The sequence below is a fragment of the Oryza sativa genome, chromosome 9, assembly GCF_034140825.1.
Source record: "Oryza sativa Japonica Group chromosome 9, ASM3414082v1".
NCBI classification, from domain to species: domain Eukaryota; kingdom Viridiplantae; phylum Streptophyta; class Magnoliopsida; order Poales; family Poaceae; genus Oryza; species Oryza sativa.
The window spans coordinates 5,719,142-5,741,336 of record NC_089043.1 but is presented as its reverse complement, the minus strand read 5'-3'; the positions used below and the strand labels follow the sequence as shown (position 1 = coordinate 5,741,336).

At 48.1% G+C, this 22,195-nt stretch overlaps 1 long non-coding RNA gene across 1 annotated transcript; it reads left to right on the top strand.

Moving 5' to 3' along the window:
- The first annotated feature begins 8,043 nt into the window (after nt 1–8,043).
- On the top strand, nt 8,044–20,414 carry LOC136351737 (uncharacterized). The gene is made up of 3 exons (XR_010734872.1): nt 8,044–8,502; nt 8,867–9,319; nt 19,545–20,414. It is a non-coding gene; the product is annotated as an uncharacterized lncRNA (long non-coding RNA).
- The last annotated feature ends 1,781 nt before the right edge of the window (nt 20,415–22,195 follow it).

Below are 22,195 nucleotides of genomic sequence, written 5' to 3'. Positions count from 1 at the left end.
AAAAGGAAAAAAAGGGAAAAAAAGAAAACAACAACAATAAAATTTTGTTTCCACTAAGTGGCGAAAAAAGCAGTAGATCCAATTCCTATAAAAGGCAAAAAAAAGTGGTGAAAAATAAAGGCTAGATCCGATTCCTTTAAAAAGGGAAAAATAAAGTCTGATTCCTATAAAGACGAAAAAAATCTGAAAAAACATCTAAAAAAGTTTGTCCGATTCCCTAAGAAAGTGGCTAAAAAAATGGTTCGTGAAAAAATAAAAAGCTGGTTCGTACAAAATAAAAAATGCACGCGAGAAAAAAATGGAAAGGGCGAAACAAATTCCGATTTCTAATCAGTGTATATCTCTTCTCTATCTCTAATCTAATCTAACTATTTAAAAAGAGAAAATGCACGAGAAAAATAAAAACGGTTCAAAAAAATGCGTGAGAAAAAAGCGCAAAAAAATGCTAAAATGGTTTTCCATTTTCCATAAAAAAAACATGCGAGAAATATTATTTCCATCGTCGGTAATTTTTTTAAAAAAAACATGCAAGAAAAAAACTGTAAGAAAAAATGCGCCATTTCTAAAAAATGATTTGAAAAAACCGCGCAAGAAAAAAACACCGTCTATTAAAAAACAAATCGCTCTGAAAAAACTGTCAGAAAAAAACACTAAATTGATGGATGCTTGAGTCGGATAGGATACATCGATTTTTTTACCATCTATTACACGGCTTTTATTTCGTCATATATTCCCCTGTATTGGAAAAAAAGCAAAAAAAGAACATTAAAAAAAGTGCAAAAAACGTGTGAGAAAAGAAAAGCAAAAAAGGGAGAAAAATATGGTTTTCGTTGTCAGTAAAAAAAATCAAAAAAAACATGCTACGAAGAAACTGTTAGAAAGAAATGCGCCATTTCTAAAAAATGGTTTGAGAAAATCGCACAAGAAAATTATACACCGTTTAAAAAAAACAAGCTGCTCATTAAAATACAAACATTATCATTGACATGATTATGCATGAAAAACGTATATTATTATTAGAATTTATTCACCAGTTCAGTTTTGGTCCCTCCAGTTGTCCCATATACTTACTAAACCAAGGCTGAAATCAGTTTTAAGCCATTTAAAATTGCTGGGAAATTATGATCAATTATTTAATCACTTAGTAGATTATTTTTAGATAAATGAGACCAACAAAATGTTTATCTAGAAAGTATTAATTATATGATATTGTATTTGACCAACGTTAATATGGTTTTATGTCAAAATAATTATTATTTCCTTAAATATTAAATTATTTCTAGAATTCGAACATATTTCACTAAAGATTTTATTTCGATACTATAAAGTGTGTGTTTCTTTCCCATTGCAGATGCCTTTTTACCTTTTTTTCCTTTTGTAGCACTAAAAAAACTGAAAACATACTATAGTAGAGTGCAACAAAGCAACGAAACGTTTAACCTCTCTTACTAAATCCCGTTGCAATGCACGGGCATATTTGCTAGTATATTAAACATGAAGGAAGTTGACTGGCTAGGTTGCACATCCCTTGGAAGTTGGAGCAAATGTTTGGAGACAGTGTACTCCAAAATCAGCATGACGTAAACGGTCGTCATCTTCACGTAACCACTTTGATCTTCTAGCTCGTCTCGATAGATGCCCATCAAGTGTTGTACATGTGTAAACCTAGTGTTGTTCTCGTCAATATTGAAATATGTTTTAGCTAGAAGCGAGTTCACCTCTTGTTGTAGTTTCTTTGTACGGCTACGTGTGATCGGTCCTTGAAATGGTGTAACGGATTAGCTCTCATCAGTGATTAAGTCAGATGATTGTCTTGAGTGTTCATGTGACGGGTGGTGGGACACATCACTACCTAGGGCTTATATTCATCATCTTTGTCTGCTCCCTGCCGGCAAAATCTATTTGTGCTTCTTCTACCACTGCTATCGTCTACCCGACTGGTTTCCACCGTTTCTTCTCTACCCACACCTAGTCCCCACCATGATCCCCGAGTCAGAAGTTCCTCACCGATTGCTTGGTGTCCTCCCCATCTCATCTTCCGACTGAATGCAAGGAGAAGAGCATGGCTGAAACAAATAAATAAGATATCTTGCATTTAATTGAGGACGTTTAGGTGGAGGAAATATTTCGAATGCACAGAAGATCCTAAGGTTCATATATTAATGGATGACTTTGAATAGATAAGCAATAGTTAGGTACATATTAGTATTTAGTTTCTTTATAAAAATTACTGACGTACAAGTTTGTCAGTCCTACATTACTTTTCTCTATCACAAACTTGCATGGCTTACATTGTAGCAAAAAAAGTAGTGGCATGTAGAAACAAGGAGGTTGAAGCCCGGGGAATTTAATAGCCAGTATATAAAAGAGCAACACATGATACCAGTGTCCCAAGCTGGTACATTATACTAGATTAGAACAGCTTGTTTGTGACTGGGAAAACCGATAGTGTCATTTGGTCCATCACCAGTACGATCAACAAACACCGATCTACGTAGGCGTCCTACTGCTCCACCTGTGATTTAAGGATTGTGAAAATCAGGCACTATCACAGGTGGGCGGGCGGCCGCCTGCGTATATCAATTTTTGCAGGTGGCTAAGTAGTACTGTTCGCCTGCAAAAATGCTTCTTCACAAGCGGCCCTAAGAGCATCCCCATCAGCTCATCTAAATTTTATCCTCCATATTGCTATTTGGATGATCCTCCAAAAAGATTATCACTCTATATTTCTTTTTACTCCAGCAGATCATCCATATTACATCCTTCATCTTATATTTTACAATTATCTTTCAACTGCTATCTATTTTAAATTAATTTCTCTCTTCTACCTCTCCTTTCTCAACACTTCTTCTCTCTTCTACTCCTCTTCTCTCTTCTACCAGACAGGGGGCGGCCGACGTGCGAAGGCGGGGGGCGGGTGGGCGCAGGCGCAGGCGGAGGGGGGCGGGCAGGCGCAGGCGTGGGCGGAAGTGGGCGAGCAGGCGTGGGCGGCCGGCGGGCGCAGGCGGAGGCGGATGCGGCGGTCGGCGGAGGCAGGCGGAGGCGGATGCGACGGTCGGCAGAGGCACCGGCCGGCTTCCCCTCTCCCCGTGACCCGGCCGTCACGCTAAGCCACCTCCCTCCGGCGTACGCCGTCCCGCCGCCTCCTAGACGCCAAGCGCCGCCGCGCCAGCCCACGGCCGCACGCACCGCCCTCGGCTGCCATCCCCGCCGCCCTTGGCTGTCAATCCAGTCGCCGCCTGACTCACTCGCTGCGGCGTCGTCGCCCACAGCCGCCGCCTTGGCCGCCGGCCACCTCCTCCTTCCCCCACCACCATCGCCGCCTCCTGCTGCGTCGGCAGCGATGCTGCACGCCACCCCACCGCCGCGCCAAGTGAAGAGGGAGGACAGGGACGTGCGACGGCGGCCGGCGAAGGTGGGATCAGGCCGGCGAAGGTGGGATCGATCCGGATGGGGGCGGGAGAACCGGATAGCGTGAGGAGGGCGTTTCTCTCTCCTGTTTTGGCGGATGTCTATTTTTGGAGGATGTTTTGGAGCGTCAGCTGGAGCCTCTTTTTTTGCTTCCATAAGCCATTTCTCATATGGAGGGTTGGATAAAGAGCTGCTGGGGATGCTCTAAGTACCTGTGTAGGTAAGGACTGATCACCCGTTACTTGTGTAGGTGACAGTAGTAGTTCAGCAGTGTCCAACCATCTGTGATGAAAAATAAATAAATAAATAAGTAAATAATAATAATAATAATAATAATAATAATAATAATAATAATAATAATAATAAGCATCAAACACTCATCATCACCGTCCAGCCTCAAGCAAAGGGTGACCAGATTAGGCGGCCCATTTGGTCATGATCGCCATCTCTAGTAACAAAGAGCTTAGGTGGCCACCAGAACCGGATCATGCCGGCTCAAACTCGTCTTCTTTAAATTTTTAGAGGCACTAGGAGCAACTCCAATAAAATGGCCAAATAGGTAGCCAAGTTAAATTTTAGCAATTCTAAGAAAAAATCGTGCTCCAAGAGACTCTCCAACTGGATGCCCAAGCCATCCGGCTGGCTAAACCTGAGTTCCCGCTAGCCAAATCTAGCCAGTCAAGCCGGCTGGCCATCCGCTCATCCAGTGGGACCCATGTTCTCTCTCACTCTCTCTCCCCCTCTCTCTCTCCTAGTCTCCTGGCACAAGCACGAGCTCGGCCAAGCAGCAGCGGCATCCAAAACTTGGGCGATGCAGCTAGCGTTGCATTGCAATGCATTGCAGCTCGGTGTTCTTTGCTTTGCTTGCCGCAGCCATTTTTTGGCCGCTTCTATAGCAGCTTCCTTGCTTTGCTTGCCCTCCCATGACATGTCCTCTCCCTGACTTGTGTTGGGTAAATCGATCGATGGGCGCCGCGGCGGCGGAGGAGGTGGTGGTGGTGAGGGCGCCGCCGCCGTCATCGGGGAATAGGAGGTCCACCACCGCCCGATGTTGTTGGTGCAATGCTCCCGCCATCGTCGCCGGAGCTCGAGGAGGATTGTCTGATTATCAAGATTGAGTCGTGCAGCCGGGTCTTCGCGTTCGTGGATGGCGCCGTCGGGGAGTCCGGCGAGGAGAGGGACGCGAAGACGGAGGCGCTCGTTGAGGTGCTCGCTGCGGTGAGGATGAGCGGGAAGAAGCAGGGGCTGGAGAGAGAGGGGATGGGGCGGCGGCAGCAGAGGGGAGAGGGGAGAGAAGGGGAGGAAGAAGAGGAAGAAGAAAAAGTTGCAGAGAGTGACATGTGGGTCCCATTGTCATAGACTCAGAATAGAGAGTATGAATAGAGAGGCTGTTGGAGTAGACAACAAGTTTGACTTGCCAAATTAGATGGAGAGTTGGCCAAATAGACATTTGGAGAGTCAGATTTGAAGAGACTGTTGGAGATGCTCGGCCCTATTTGATTCAGCTTAGGATTATTATAATCTGAATTATTAGAAGTAAGCTGAAACAAACTGATAGCTTATTATGATAGATTATTATAATCTATAAGCTAGATTACTATAATCTGGTAAACCACTCTACAGGTGTTTTTTTAAATTATTGGGTGACTAACAGCTAACAAACAAATAATAATCCAGAGAAACAAACAGCTAACAGCTTATTCTATATCGGCTTATTATAATCCAACTTTTAGTAATCTAGTTTTATAATTTAGATTATAATAATCTTAAGCTGAAACAAACAGGACCTTAGGCTTCAATCCTAGGTCCCGCACAAAAAATGGTCAGCCTACTTAACACCGTGAAAGAAATAAAAAATCACTATCATCAACAATTTTTGTGAAAACTTGCATCATACCAGGTTTTCTTGATTTTTTTTCCTCTGTTGTGCTAGTGCTAAATAAATTTAACGACGGAAAGTGATTAATAATTATTTATAGAACCATGATTGTGAATTAAATTGTTTTATAGAACCACGACAGAAAGTGCTTCTCTAGGAGTGCTTGCTCTCAAAATGTCTCCTGCTTCTCCTGTGATACCTGATCTGTCTCCTAGTAGTATTATAAGGCACTGTGGAGATTATGGTACCATATACCCACAGGGTTACATTACGTGACTGGTAATTCATAGTAAAAGATAAGGATTCGGGTATTGTATTATCTTGTATGTCAAGGAAATATCCCATAATCCTAGTCGGTTACGATTGTAAAGTATCTATAGGGGACTTAGACCGTAAGGGATAAGGTTTTTATCTTATAATCCCGAGTCGGGGGTGTAACAACCTGAAAATTTAACTAATAGTTTAACATGTCAAATGCTGTGTTTCTAATAACATTATAGGAGTTTCTATAACTTTCATAAAAAAAATCTTGAGATGATTCTTATGTTTAAAATGGTTTTGCCAGACTTTCATTTGGGATGATATGAATCTTTAGCTACTATTATAGGGAAAACATTTCTTTTCCAGAAAACAAATGACCCTATAATCTTGGTGGCGAAATCTATAAGTTGCTACGTTAATGAAGTCTTATCTTTTTTTCAGAGAGTGCATTAGCGCTAATAAAATCTACCAACACATTTTAGGAGTAGCTTGACTAATTTAAGTTTTCACTTGCACGAGGGGAACAATGATATAAGAGATCAAGCTGACTCGATACCAGATTGTCGGTGATATGGGCCCGAGGGTACCCCTTAAGGAGGGCGAAGGCCACCCCCAGCCCACGTGGTGCCCCCCGAGGGTGTCGGTCCCTGGGGTGGAGCAGCGGCTGCCTCCCACGTCAGGGGTCAGGCCGTCCTGAGGCCCTCTATGCTTTGTTTCGCGTGTGCGCCCTGGGCGGGCGCTCCCAGCACCCAACCACCACATTTAATGAACACCGCATTTAATGCGGCGGGCATGCGCACTGACAGACCATTTGCAGCCGGAATGACGGATGTGACGGCGTGCAGGCCTAGGACAGGGCGCCGTGCGCATGCGCCTCCTACTAGCAGAGGGCATGGCCTATGCCTGCCCCATCCCGTCACCATTAATGAGCGGCTTTCTGCCTCTCATTTGGACTCAGACCAGCTTTTTCCATGCTGGTCTGTTTGAGAGATCCCTACCCCTTGGTGGGGCCGGACGGCCAGTAGTCGTCGACAGTTAAAAAGGAATGACATGGGTATTCGCCCGTGTCGGCCGGCGTGATGGGATGGAGCCCATGCCGTGGTAAGGCGCGCGTGGCTTCCCATGTCGGGAGGACAAACACACATTAATTACCTGTAAAGAATGTTGTCCTTTCCCTTGAAGTTAGGTCTTGGGCCTTTGTGGTAACCCCTTAAGATATAAAAGGAGACCAATGCCTGCAAGAAAGGGGGATCGAAACCTAGAGAAAGAAAGCACTTGTATTCTCCCACCAGAATCAACCACGCACATGAGTCCCTGGTCCGAACATGTATAAACCGCATACATCTCCATCACTCCCGAGGGGCCCGACGCCCTCCGCATGTCTTTCCCATCAACTCTCAAACCTTCACCCGTGTCCCTGGTCCGAACCAGAAAGGGGGTCCCACAATCCCCAGCTTGAAGAGTTTACCCTCCGACACAAATAATCCACAAAGCTCCACCATTTTTCTCCCTTTTAGCTTTTAAGCCAAGTCGAAACCTCTTTGTATTTAACTTTATTGAATGACCAATCGGTAATTTTGTAACCTCATAGTCTATTCATTAATTTTTCGCTTATTAAATAATCTACCCGATCACACATAGCTTTTGGCTAGTAGATTGAGTAACTAGTCACTGTGTGCTTGAGTATATGTTTTGAGTGAAGTCCAATTTATTGGCTTGAATGATTTTCTTTGTTTTGCTGATTGGTACATGTTAAATGAACATAGAGACGCTGTAACAAATCTAAGCAACATAAAATTCCTTGAAGGTCCTCATGTCAATTAGACAACCTAAGATGACAACTATGAAGGTTTCATCATTTTATCACCCTTTTTACTACCTCAAGTATATCGGTCAAGTATAATCATACTTAATTAATTAGAAATCTAATCGGCAAAATGAAGCAACTTCTAAATGTGCTTAAAGTTGAACATGAGGGTATAGGTTTTATAATTTATTAAAATACTAGATTATTTATCACAAGTTAATATATATTTTTTAGAATTTTTACACTTAGTTTTGACCTCCTTAAAAGTCAATTTAGTTCTCAGCATACCCCTTTTCACCTTTTTGCCAGAAATAAAAATATTTCTAATTTTAGAGTGAAACTTTGAAAAATGGAAACTAGGAAACTCAGGATATCTCCACATCAGAGCACATAATTTTAGCATTTTTCTAACTAGTTCAAACTATTTAACCAAGAAGGAGAGAAAGAAATTCCTGAAAAATTAACCAAAACAGATGTTCACTCTGCTTCCTACCCATCCTCCTAACCCTTGCCTAGTGTACCACGTCCTGCCCCACATGTCAATGTCCTAGGCTAACTCCACCCTGGGTGCACGCAAAATGTCACGTGGCACCCACGACAGGCATGCATGCCGACACGTATCTCGTGTGGTGGCACCGTTCTTCGCTTCCTCTTTGACTCCAGCTCTCCAAGCTGCTCCCTCTCTACTCACACTTCACCCCAGAGCCAAGAAATCAAAGTGGGAGAGTTTCCCCTTGCTCTCCTCGCCTTCATCTTCTTGCTGGCCGTCGGGATGACTCCATAACTGCCGCCCAATGGGTCATCGTCATCGCCATTTTTCTTTCGTTCCCGACTCACCGCAGCACGCCATAGCCTCTGCTCTGATTTCGCCCCGTTTCTTGCAGCCGATCCCCAGGAACACCGACCTCGCCACGGGAGCTCTGGAGCGTGGCCACACCGTCGTCAAAGCGCAGCCGTGGGATCATGTCGCCATTCCCGTCGCCTTAAGCTGAATCCGGCTGAGTTGCTGCGCCACTGATTTTGCCTCATCGTCTTCTACAAAATGCCCCAAGAATCTCACGGATCTATGCAGCGAGGAGGGAGATCGACCACCGCCTTCTCCGACTCCGACCTAGCCCCCCCGTCGTCGATTCCTGTTCAAGCGGTGAGCCATTTGTCGATTGTTTGCAGTAGTACCAACCTTAGGTGGTGTTCTATGTCATAATCACGCCGGAGAGACGATGTAAACCACGTCGCCGATGAGATCACGGCCAACACACACACAAAAAAAAAACTCATGCGAACAGAGGAACACGGTCTTGTTTGGTGCTGCTGAATTGACAGCTTTTCCAGACTATTCCATTGCTTAAAATAAGCTATTACAAGGAAAGCAACCATAGCCTCCAATTAGGCCAAAACAAGCAGACATGCACAACTAACCATATAGAGCTACTACTAATCAGCACACAAGGATTATTCTTAACAATCTCCTCCTAAGACTTGCTGTGCTCATTACTGATGTTGATCAGGCCGATCTTTGAACGTAGCTCATGGAACTTGGTCTTGCCCAGCAGCTTCGTCAGAATGTTGCCCAGCTGTTCTTCGCTCCTGATGAACTCCACATTGATCAGGCCATTTTCCGCAGCCTCCCGGGCTAGATGATACTTCACTTGAATGTGCTTACTCTGTCCATGGAGTACTGGATTTTTGGTCAAGGAAATGGCAGACTTGTTGTCCACCCTTAGCATTGGCGCTCTCGGTGTCGATCCTTGCACTTCTGCCAGCACACGAGCAAGCCACAATGCCTGACAAGCAGCATTTGCGGCTACTATGTATTCCACCTCACAGCTTGACTGCACCACCACCTTCTGCTTCATGGATTGCCAAGTGATTGGGCTGCTGCCGAGGAAGAAAATCACCCCAGTCATGCTCTTCCTAGCATCGACATCACCAGCATAACCGCTGTCACTGAACCCCCTCAGGTACGCCTCCTTTTCCACCTTCCTGCTGAACCAAACTCCCAAATTCTTGGTTCCCGCCACGTAGTGTAGGATGTGCTTCACAGCAGCGAGATGGTCCTCTCGTGGATCTTCCAAGAACCGGCTAGCATACCCAACAGCAAAAGCAAGATCAAGACAGGTGTTAACCAGGTACCTCAGGCTCCTGACGATGCTTCTATATGCCGTCGCGTCGACCGACGGCTCCGAGCTGAACTTGCTCCGCTTTAACCGTGTCTCCATGGGCACTTGACATTGATTGCACCCTTCCATGCCACACTTCTCCAGGTTCTTGGTAGCATAAGCTCCTTGGCTGAGCAAAATTCCACTTGCGCTCTGCTTCACCTCAATGCTCAGGTAGTAGTGAAGTTGACCGAGATCGCTCATCTTGAATGCAGCAGCCATCTCCTTCTTGAATTGCCTGATGTCGTCGTAGTTGGAGCCAGTGATCATGAGGTCGTCGACGTAGACCCCGACCACCAGCTGTGCGTTGCCGTTCCGCCTGACATAGATGGCGTGCTCCGATGGACTCCTCTTGAAACCGAGTGACTGCAGTGTGTTGTCCAGCTTCGCGTTCCAGGCGCGCGGTGCTTGATGCAGCCCGTACAACGCCTTCCGTAGCTTGAGCACCTTGTGCTCCTTGTCGGCGATGACGAACCCGGCCGGCTGCTCCACATAGAACTCTTCCTGCAGGTCCCCATTGAGGAACGCATACTTGACGTCCATATGGTCCAGCTCCCACCCCTTGTGCGCCGCGAGGGCGATGAGCAGGTGCACCGAGTCCAACCGCGCCACCGGAGCAAACAGCTCGTCGTAGTCGATGCCTTGCCGTTGCGCATAGCCCTTCACCACGAGACGCGCCTTGTGCTTGCACACTGCTCCATGCTCATCCCTCTTCACCATGAACACCCATTTCAACCCAATCGCACATCGACCAGGTGGAAGATCCGCCAGCGACCAAGTCTTGTTGTCTTCAATCGCTTCCATCTTCGCCATCAATCGCTCTGCCTCATCGAACAAGGCAAGCTCATCAGAGCTCACTGCATACAGCTCCTCCGCCACCAATGCACATGGTGCGAAGCCACATGGCGAGGCTGGCCCGATGATGTCGTTGATGCTGCAGAACCGGAGTGGGGCATCATCATCGTGGTCAGCGTCCAGGTAGTCATTGTCGATGCCTGCTGGTGAGCCGGTTTCCAGCTCCGTGTCGCGATCCCCACTGAGATGCGGTGATTGCTCACCTGACGTCGGCTCCTCGCCACCAGCCCTGCCAGGATGCGGCAACTACTCCCCCGGCTCTGCAGTGGCACCATAAACCACTGAGGCTGTCGGCTCCATAGTGGAGTACTCCACCGTGAAGATGTTGTCGCCACCACCTAGCTCTCCATCATCGCTGCTAGTGCCCCAGTCCCACTGGGCTTGCTCATCGAACACCACGTCACGCATCACATGAACACGCTTTGTGACGGGATCGTAGGCGCAGTACGCCTTAGACCCACACTCGTAGCCGACGAAGATCATCTTGCGGCCACGATCCTCGAGCTTCGTCAGGTGCGGCGTTGTGTTCCGGATGTAGATGATGCAGCCGAACATCTGCAGGTGGTGTACTGCCGGCTTCTTCCTGTGCCACGTCTCGAACGGGATCATGCCGTCCACGCTCTTCGTCGAACACCTGTTCAGCACATACACAGCTGTGCTTACCGCCTCTCCCTAGAACCATCCGGGCAGTCCCTTCAACTTGAGCATGCTCCTTGTCGTCACCACCACCATGTCGTTTCGGCGCTCGACGACGCCATTCTGCTGCGAGCTGTAGGGCGCAGTTGTTGGCAACTTTTTGTGACAAGTTGACAAGCACGATCGCAGCACCTAAACGCCTTGCGGCGATCTCAGAGTCGCCAACCACCTCAATCTAGCCAAAGCTAAACCAAGATGGGTTTTGATAACTAAACCGGCTAGCGGAGCCGATTCTAGGTAGAACGATGGATAGCTACTCGTCTCGTGGGAAGGTTTTCAGGACAAACCTACAAAGAGGTGTCGCAATCTCGCAGCGGCGTCGGACGAGTTACGGCGCAAATCGACAAAGATGGACAAACTAAACTAGAACTAGAAGCAAAAGTAAAAGAACGATTCGATTGATTGATAGTTGATTGATTTTTACAATGAACCGGCCATGTCCCTTAAATATAGGTTGGTCTTGCCCTCTATAGGCCCTCCTCCACGTCCAACTCGGGATAGAATCCAAAGGAAACCCGAAATATGCCTTCCCGAGCAAGGAAACCTCGTGACCCGACGAAACAGTCCTGGACTTGGACTCTGCCGGTCAGACCGACCACACACCACTTGTCTGACCGGAGTTCAAGCCGTGGTCTGACAGGCCTATACACGGCGGTCAGACCGTCCTCCAGAGGAAAACACCAGTAGACTTCCAAACTTTGGCAACTTTCCCTATTTTATTCCTAGGTGCCAAATTTGAGTGTAAACACATGCCCCCCTACCTTTTTGATGAACAAGGTGAATCTAAAAGCATAGAACATCTTTTGGTCTTAGGGTGATAATCCAATTACCGGGCCATAGGACTTCCTAAGCATCTTGCCAAACGCTCAGGAAGTATTTCTTCAAGTATTTCCCATTGATTGCTCGCTAAAAACGCTCTCCTTGAAGTGTCTCCAAAAAATACATGTTCCCCCGAACAATGCCGCATACCCAATAAGGACCCTCCCAACTAGGAGACCATTTACCGAACTCTCTGGATCGAGGAACCAAAGGCAAAATTGTTTTTCAAACCAAGTCTCCAACTTGAAATAACTTTGCTTTCACCCTTTTGTTGTATGCCTTGGCCACCCTCTTCTTCTCTTTCTCTATCTCTTCCAAAGCCTTCAAGCGCTTGTCGATGACTTCATCAAGATTGTCTCCCAGCAAGGTCTTGTAGTCTTCACTTGATAAATCATCTTGCTTGATATACCGAAGAGAGCCAAGATTCACCTCAACCGGCAAAATGGCTTCTTGACCATAAATACTCTCAAAAGGAGTGACTTTAGTGGCACCAAGTTTAGATATCCTATGCGCCCACAATGCCTCAGAAAGCACTTCATGCCACTTCTTTGGGTGTTCCTCGATCTTCTTTTTGACTAATTTCAACGTCTTATTATTGGACTCGGCTTGTCCATTAGCCTGAGCGTAGTAAGGAGAAGAACTCAACAATTTAATACCATAAGATTCGGTAAAACTCTTCACTTCCTTAGATATAAAAGAAGCTCCTTGATCTGTAGTCAATGTTTGCGGAATAACTAATCTATAGATAATATGCTTCAAAATAAAGTCAATTACCTCCGTATGAGTCAAATTCTTGAGCGGCATGGCTTTGGCCCACTTGGTGAAGTAATCCGTTGCAACTAGTACGAACCTATGCCCCTTTGATGACGGAGGATAAATTTGACCAATGAAATCCAAAGCCCAACCTCGGAATGGCCTTGGTTTGATGATAGGATTCAACACGGCGGCGGGCGCCAATTGAACATTGCCGAATCGTTGACATGCTTCGCATCCCCTATAATATTTGAAGCAATCTTCAATCATCCTCGGCCAATAGAACCCCGCTCTCCTAAGCAACCGATTGATGAGTTCCACAAATTCCTTCATGTACCTCTCCCAAAGCCACTTTAGATGTATGCTTTCAGCTACACAGTACTCCACGAACTCGATCGAGGTGAATTCACCTCCGCGATCAGTACAGAGTCCCTTGAGCTTTCGTCCGGATTCGCCTTCTGCACACGCCTGGGTGTCCTTGACGGCAGCCGCTGCACAATCCTTTGAAGGAATCGCGGCTACCCACATGTATCGGCTAAGGTCGTCCACCAACAGCAGGAAATACTTGTTCCCCCATGGTGTCGCCGGCGTGATTGGACCGCACAAGTCGCCGTGCACCAGCTCCAACAGCTGTCGTGCACGGTACTCGGCCTGCACAGGAAACAAGGTACGTCGTTGTTTCCCGGCTTGGCACGCCTCGCACAGCTGCTCGAGCTGCCCGATCTCCAGCGATCCCTGCACCAACTCCTCCCAGGCTAGCTTCCGTAGCGCTGCCATGTTGACGTCTCCGAAGCGCTCATGCCAGCACCATGCCACCTCGTCACCATGCCCATGCAGCGCCAGGCACGACGGCTATGCCAACTTGATGTGGAGCATGTACAGCCAGTTTGCCGTGCGCTTTACCTTCGCCAGCAACCGTTGGTAGGGCTCCCGAATCCACATCACGCTGTCATCGATGTCGACCTTGCACCGGGCCTCATCGAGCTACCCGACGCTCACATGTTCGTCGTCAATCGTGGGATATAGTAGATGTCAGAGAACGATCGGAGCTCTCCATTCTTGCACACAAACACGATGGTCCCGCGGCCCTCGATCCATGCCATCGAGTCGTCGCCGAAGCGCACCGGCCCAAGCACCGCCGTGTCCAGCTTCGCGAACGCCGCTCGGGATCCTGTTGGTATTTCTTAACATTACAGATAAAATCCGCAAGCGCACGGAAGATACCGATGTAGCACTTCACCTAGGAGTATTCTCAGGTATCGATTTCCACAGGAAACAGGTATTACTTCCTTATCAGGTTCACCCAAGGACACTAAGCTAAGGTGGGCAAAGGATAGAGAAGATTTCCTAGTGAGAAACAGTGTCTACAGAAAGCTTAATTTTAATCCTAATGCAATACTCCAGGCACTGGCAACATTGTTCCCAAATGTCGCTCTACTACGTACCCAGGTAGGGAGGACTTAAGTGCCACCTCTACACCCACCTCAAACATACTGTGGGATACGCAGCAATTACTAGCTATTGATTACCTAAACACCACGTCTAAGCAATTAATATATACTCTTCTAGTGTTTATAACTCACTAAAGCAATCACTATATTTTAGTTGATTATAGCAAACAATAATCCCGTATGATGATTAGGTACTAACCAAGAGGTAATTCTCACAAGTAAATCTAAATTACTCAGAAAGATAATTATATTGAAAGCAGAGTAATTAACAGAATAAAAGAAACAGGAGAGGATTACCGACAACTCCGGAATTCCTCCGACTTCTTCTACTCTACTCTCTTCCTAATTCTAGTATACAAAATAGTACAATAGAGCCTCTTATAATTCAGCTCAAGCTTGAAAATATGTGTTGAGAGTGAAGGAGTGAAGCTCTTAAATAGGCAGGTAATGACGGTTGTGGAACGGAAAATGTCCGAAGTGCCCTCCAACCGTCATCAAGAATGTATCTGGGACGTCCACGCCAAACCACGAGATCAATGGTGGAGAGATGGGTTCGGCCGAACCCTGGCATGGCCCAACAGGCCCAGAATTTGGCCTGTGGATGCTTCTTGCTCTAATTATCTGTTTCTTGCAATTTTGGGCTGATTCTCTAGTATTTTGATGTAGTCTAAAGCCCATCTCTTGTATGGATGGGTTCTTTCTTCACTTTAGTCTGATTTCCCTCCCAACTTTGGTGGTTTATGACCTGCATCAAATAAACACCAACACTTGTGGAATATGTTAGAAATAAATCCTATCACTATGTTGGATGTCTTATTATCTGAGTTTTATGCAGGTATTAGCCGTATGAATTTAGCACTTAACAGCCGCCAACAGATCCCGACATGTGGTTGTTGGCAACAGTGTCCAGGACCCATGTCTCTGCATCGCGCTCCTTCTCCTCATCCAAGTGGGCAAGCACCTTTTCTTCCCCGAGCAGGATCTAGGTGCCGGATGCCACCGTCGTCGCCTCAGGTCCGCCGGATCCCGTCGCCGCCACCGAGTTCCTATTCTGCCCTCCGCATCACTAGGTCGGCCTACAGGAGCGGAATCACCGACGAGTTGCGCTGGGGAACTCCAAGGGGCGATGTTACCACTGGTGCGGGCAGCGCCGACGCGCTCATGTCTTGCAGGGATACCGCCACCGCAGGAGAAGGGGATAGAGTTGGCGACGATTTCAGGAGAAGCAGCGCGGCCTCCCCTTCCTCCTGGACGACATGGGCCACTTCTTTCTTGGGCTTCGAGTGGCACTCGCGAGCCCAAAGGCCCAACTTGCCAAACCGCCTACACTCGTTGCATGTGCACTTGCTAGAGTTGGATGGCCCACTTGATGATGAGCCTTTTCCATTGCCATGACCACGCCCACAACTGTGTTTTCCTCCTCCACCTTGCCCTGTGCCGCCGTTGGAGCCGTTGCCGGAGTGGTTCTCTGCTTCCAGCTTCTCGCATCGTGCGTCCCATTGCTCCTCAGTGAGGTACAGCAACGCTGGTGGCTCCTCGTCTGCATCTTCCACTGCCCGGAGCCGCCCGGTAAGGCCTTCAACGGTGAGCATCGACACATCGAGCAAAGTTGTGATCACGACCACGATATGCTTGAGATGTTTTGGCACGCTGCGGATGATCTTGTTGACGATCATGCTCTCCTCCAGCTTTTCACCCAAAGTAGCTAGAGTCGCGGCCATGCCGTTGAAGTGTAGCACGAAAGTCTTCAATGGCCTCGCCATCGTTGAATGTTGCCAGATCGAACTTGTGTCGGAGGTTCTGCGCCGCCGTCTTCTTCACGCGGTCATCCCCAACCCGCATGGTCGCTATCGAGGAGTGACCCTCTCTAGCGGGAGATCGTGAGACCCCCCTTTCGTGAGTTCGGCCGGGGGAAGAGGCTCGCTTCGGGAGATAATGTATCCACCCTGAACCCTGCAAAAACGCACACGGGCACCGGGATTATACAGGTTCGGGCCGCTATCAAGCGTAACACCCTACTTCTGTGTGTGGGATTTATGGATGAGTGTTACAAAGGTTCCAAAACTCCGGAGAGCTCGCCTGCCTTCTCTTCCAAGAGCTTAGGTCTATTCCGTCTCGTCCCCTTTCTTGGTGGGCAAGGTCCTTCTTTTATATCTCAAAGGGATACCACATGCACCACCTCAACCTACTCTTCTATCAAGCGAGGACCCACCCTATCTTGACCGGACCTCGATCCATGCCTTCGTCCGGAAGCTAAGCCTCAGCTCGTTCTTGAGCGGGACCCAGCGCCGTCCCCCACCTGACACGGGGGACAGTCCTGTCATTCCCTCATAAATGGGTGAAGACTTGTGGCGACCGTCCTTCTCGTGGAGGGAGCTCCGAATCATGCCTCTGACGGGACGGGTCATACCTATCTCCACTCCGGGGCCCGAGGGTCGTCAAGGGTCGGGGCGGAGGGCGCGGCGCCGGGGTCCCTCGGGGGGTTTAGACACGCTGACGGCGGCGCGAGCCTTTCCTCGAAGGTCCCCGGGGGGAGTGGGGCTCGTGCCGACGCGATGCGCGACAACTCATCAGCGACTGCGTTGTTGCATCGGGGCACATGCCGGAGCTCGAGTCCGTCGAAGTGACGTTCCATGCGTCGCACTTCACGGACGTATGCGTCCATTTGCGGGTCGGTGCACTGGTACTCCTTGGAGACTTGATTCACGACCAGCTGGGAGTCGCCTAGGACGAGTAGGCGGCGGATGCCCATTCCGACCACCGCCCTCAATCCCGCTAGGAGTCCTTTGTATTCCGCCATATTGTTCGTGGCTCGGAAATCGAGCCGAACGACGTACTTGAGGACGTCCCCACTTGGTGAAGTCAGCGTGACTCCGGCCCCTGCACCTTCAAGGTTGAGGGAGCCGTCGAAATGCATAACCCAGTGCCCAGCACGAATGTCGGCGTTTGGGTCCTCTCCATCTCCGGAGAGGGAGGGAACGTTGGACGGAACAGGGTCCTCCACTGGGGTCCACTCCGCGATGAAGTCAGCCAGGACCTGGCTTTTGATCGCGTGCCATGGTTCGAAATGCAGGTCGTACTCAGCAAGCTCGATGGCCCACTTCACGACCCGACCAGTACCCTCTCGGTTGTGCAAGATTTGGCCGAGAGGGTAGGACGTCACTACGGAAACCCGATGTGCTTGGAAGTAGTGGCGCAATTTCCTTGAGGCCATTAAGACTGCGTAAAGCATCTTCTGGGCCTATGGGTATCGGGGTTTCACATCCCGGAGTGCCTCGCTGACAAAGTAGACGGGCCGTTGCACCTTTCGGTGGGGCCGGTCCTTGTTGTCAGGGGCAAGAGACCCGGGGTGCCCTTGCTCAGGGGCCCCAGGGGGGTCTCGGGTCATGTCAGGACTATAGGCCTCGGGACCACCCGCCAGAGCCTCCCTTCCTCCCACGGGGGCCTCGGGGTCCTCCCGGGGGTTGGGGGCTTCAGGTACCGAGCCTTCGGGGGATGAAGGGCCATCGCCAGTCGAGGGGCTCCCGGTCTGCTCTCGTCGCGCTCGACTACTAGGGTGGCACTCACCGCGTGGGGGGTCGCAGCCAAGTAAAGCAGCAATGGTTCCTCCGTCCCTGGGGCTACCAAGATGGGAGGGGAGGTCAGGTAAGCTTTCAGCTGATTGAGAGCTTGCTCCGCCTCCTCTGTCCACACAAACGGCCCGGGGCGCTTGAGGAGTTTGAATAGGGGCAGCGCCCTCTCTCCCAGCCTCGATATGAATCGACTTAGCGCGGCCATGCATCCAGTGACGCACTGCACATCAATAAGCTTGCTGGGGGGGCGCATCCTCTCTATCGCGCGTATTTTCTCAGGATTAGCTTCTATGCCTCGGGAGGAGACTAGAAAACCGAGGAGTTTGACCGCTGGCACGCCGAACACACACTTTTCGGGGTTCAGTTTCATGCGCGTGGACCTAAGACTGTCGAAATGCCACACCCTAAAAATCCTAAATATATAAATTGTTGTTTAATTGGAATTATTAGAATTTATTTTAAAAGCCTAGAAGAGAAGATCTAATTTTAATTAATAAATTCCAATATAAAATGGGGCCAGATAAAATTTCATTAAATACTTTGCTTAACTCTATAATTCCTAGATTTTTCTGGGATTTATTTGAGCCAAGGAGGTATTTTTAATAAATGGAATTGCATTTCATGAGTAATTTAAATTGGAAAAGGTTTTAAAAGTCTCTTTTGGCTTTGGGCCTAAAGTCGGCCCAAAACCTTCTCTCTCTCCTGGCCCAGTCCGGCCCGAAGATGAGCCGCCCGCTCGCGCGCGCGCGTCCGCCCGCTGATAGGTGGGGCCCACCTGTCAGGGCCGTCGTCTTCCTCGCGCCGTCGCCCGCCCGAACCCTAGCGCCGCGTCGCCGTCGTCTCCTTCCAAATCCAGCCGCCCCTTTCCATTTCCGGTGAAATCAATAGAGGGGAAATGATCTTCGGGATCTCCTCTACCTTTTCTCTTTTGGAATCGTCGGCTAAATCGTTTGGAAATTCGCGGATTCGATCTCGAATCGGATTCGTCTCTCTCTCCTTCGAACCCTAATCTTTCCTTCTCGTCGCCGGTCGCCGTGGGCCTTCGCCGCCGCCTTCCAACCCCTATAAAAGGACCCCCCCAAGCCCGCCGCTACCTGCCGCCACCCTCGCCTTCGCCTCTCGTCACCGGTAGAGCCCTAGCACCGTGTAGCCTAGCGCCGCCGTCGTCGCTGTTCGTCCAGCCGTGCGTCGCCGTCGCTCTGGTCGTCGTTGCCGCTCGGGAAAGTCACCGTCGTGATCGCCAAGTCATCGCCGACCTCGTCCGCCCCTCCGTCGTCACCGTAGGCCACCGGAACACCGTCGCCGTTGTCAAGCTGAAGGTCACCGCCGTTTCTTCCTCGACGCCGTCGCCGTCCGTTGATCTTCCGCCGTTGTTTTGGTCACCGGTGAGTTCGCCGCGTCGCCCTCTACGTGTTGGTGTCCTCCGTTCGCATCGTCGCGCCGTCGTTCGCCGGCGAGCTTGCGCGCCCGAGCCGCCGCCTGTGGTGACGTCACCGCTGACGTCGTCGTCGTCGTCTCCCGTGGTCCGGCCGTGGACCGGTCGATCTCGGCCGTTCGTTTTGGATGGAAAGATTTCAGCCGTTCGTTTCTGTGAGCCGCCGCCGTGCACCCGGTTCACCGCGAACCCTAGCCGCTGACGCAATAATTCCCTTTTCCTTTTCAAAAATAATTCATTATTGCGTCATAATTCAATTAAAATCTAAATAAATGATTTAATCCGATTTAATCTTTGAAAATTCATAACTAATTCATCTAGCTCGGATTTAGTTGGTTCAAGTCTCTAAATTTTTCTAAAATTGAGATCTACATGTTAAAAATATCCACATGTACAGTTCATGCTTGTTTATGTGCTGTTTTGGTGTTTTGCTCCTTTCTGTTTAGATTCCGACGTTTCCGGAGAGTCCGTTTTCGCAGGAGAAGAATTTGAAGAGTTCCAAGGCCAGCAAGGCAAGTCACACAGATCCCAAACAACCCTTTGAGCATGTTGATCCCGTTTAAAGCTATTGTTTCTATTCAACTATTGCATTTATTTTCGAATGTCATTGGGTGGAATTAACCTATTGTTTGTTATAGCCCTTTTGTTCTTGATTACTTTATTCCTTGATACCTTGGGTTATTATAACTTGACTAGTTGGGCTATATATATTGGTTCAGCTAGATATTAGATATGATTGCTTAGCCATGCTTAGAAACATTAGCACACTATTGGGATAACTTATGACTCACTATTATTTAATGATGGCTTAATGATAGTTCACGATGGTCAATCGTGATTGGTTAATTAATTACTTGCCAACTAAAACTTGATAATGGTGGGTTGTGAGCACATGGTTTTGAGAGTCGTGCTCATGACAATTAAGGACCGGTTCACGAGTTTCGGTTGTGAAACATTAACCGTGCCAACCACAAGCCAGCGTGGGCAACGGCTTTACCTTTTGTATAGCATGGTTCATTGCAGAGCACCAGACTGAGAAGTGGCGGAGATAAGCCCACGGGGGTCGCTGGGGAGTCCATGCCTTGTTTATAAGGGGGTGATTATGATCCAGGAAAGGTGCGCTGTGGTGGATTGTGTTGTGCGAGGGGTACTGTCACAGCTCCTTTCCGAGGTACCGTGGTGGTATTGAGGCACATGGTGACATGTTGTGGGGCTGTGTCTTGTGGGTACAGTGGTACACCTCTGGCCAGAGTAAACTATTTGAATAGCCGTGCCCGCAGTTATGGGCGGGTCTAACAATGTCTTTCGTGAGTAGTTTCACACTTCTCACCATAATAAAAGATGCTATAACTGGTAATAATTTGTTTAGCTCCTGGTTTGGAATGGTATATTCCTGGTTTGGAGATAGATCTGTACAGCCGGGCATGGTTGTTCAGGATGGTTGGGCCTGAGCAGCATGGGTGTGCTGTTTAGTGTTGATTAAAATTGATGATTAATTACTCTACTGTTTTATAATTCTCAAATGTTTGCTAAATGCTGCTTTTGCAAATGAGCCCTATATTATGCCATTCTTTGGTGTCCTTGTGCACTTGCATATTTGCTGCGTGGCTTGCTGAGTATGTCATATACTCACCTTGCAATCATTCATCAGAGGAAGAGTTCTACAGTGATGCTGATGGTGTGGAGGATTAGGTGTAGCCCTGGTCAAGCTGCCTGTGGAGTGGAGTCGTCTGCGCCGTTTATCTTTTTTTTTCCGCTGCTTAGATCTTTATTGATTGAGAGGAACTATCTACCTCTGTAATGACATTTTATGCGCTTATTAATTAGAGTAACAATTGTACTCTATTATCAATTTGTTATTGTGTGCCTCAGCTGATTCCTGGACGAGGGTTCACACACATGTAAGCGTTTGGAATTTTGGATAGAAATTCCGGGCGTGACAAGTTGGTATCAGAGCCTCCTTGACCCTAGGTTATGCCAAATGGTTACCCATAGAAGCCCTCTAAAAATATTGGAAAAGTAGAACTGCTCTCCTCCCTTTCTCTTTTAATTAAACCAAACTAATAGCACATGCACTTCATAATCTCTTTTAGTGGTTCTCATTCAAAATTTATTCTAGTGTTGTTAGTACTGTACATCTATTACTGTACTAATGGCTCATTTAACAGCAAATGTTTTACAACATTGTTTTATTTTGCTGCAATGAAATAAATTTAGCATGTTGATTTTATAACTTTCTTTTATTTTCTTTTGGAACCTGTTGTTCAAAAGTACAAAATTTGTGACCTTGTTTCAACTTATCTTGCAAGCTTGGTTTACTTTATTTACTTACTTTTTACTTTGATTTTCTAACTTTATTCAAATTAATCTAAAAACTTGTGCTATTAATTGGATAAATGTCTTAACTCCCTCCTTTCACTTGTCTTTAGATGCTGCGCTACAAGCTTGAGTACTTGTTTGGTGTTGAGGGATTTGTCCAGGAGTTGCGTACGATGTCCTTTGCCATAGGATTTGGGACTGCCCCTTTGTATGCCCAGATTCCTCATGATCGTGATGAAGAGAAGTGCCGAGTCAAAGTCACCTTGAACAGTAATAGTGAAGATATCCCATCAGTGATGTTCGAAGCTGGAGGAGGAAACTACATTCATGCATGTCAGGAGGTGGCAAGGATCGCCATAGGAGAGCTCCGCGATCGCTACAGTGATTAGTTGGCCGACACTGAGTATCGCTACCATCCTCACCAACCCCAGGGAAGTGACCGTGGCAGCTACCTTGAGACTGAGGGGATTGAGAATGATGCTACCACAAGGCATTTGGTTGAGATGCTGTGGGCTATGGATGAAACCCGCGCGGAGGTTGTGCTAGCAGCTCAAGATCGTGAAGACCGGAATCGTGGTAAGATTTGTAGGCTAGAGGACAAGGTGGATCGTTTGGAGAAGGAACTAGCCGTGTTGAAGGGAGAAGCACCACCGCAGAAGGCCAGGATTCGTCTTACCGCAAGGAAGAGAGCTCTATTTGTCCCTCGCTACCAATTGGCGCCAAAGGTCCGTGTGGTGGAGAAAGAAGTTACCCCAGCCCTAGCAGATCCTCCGGTCGT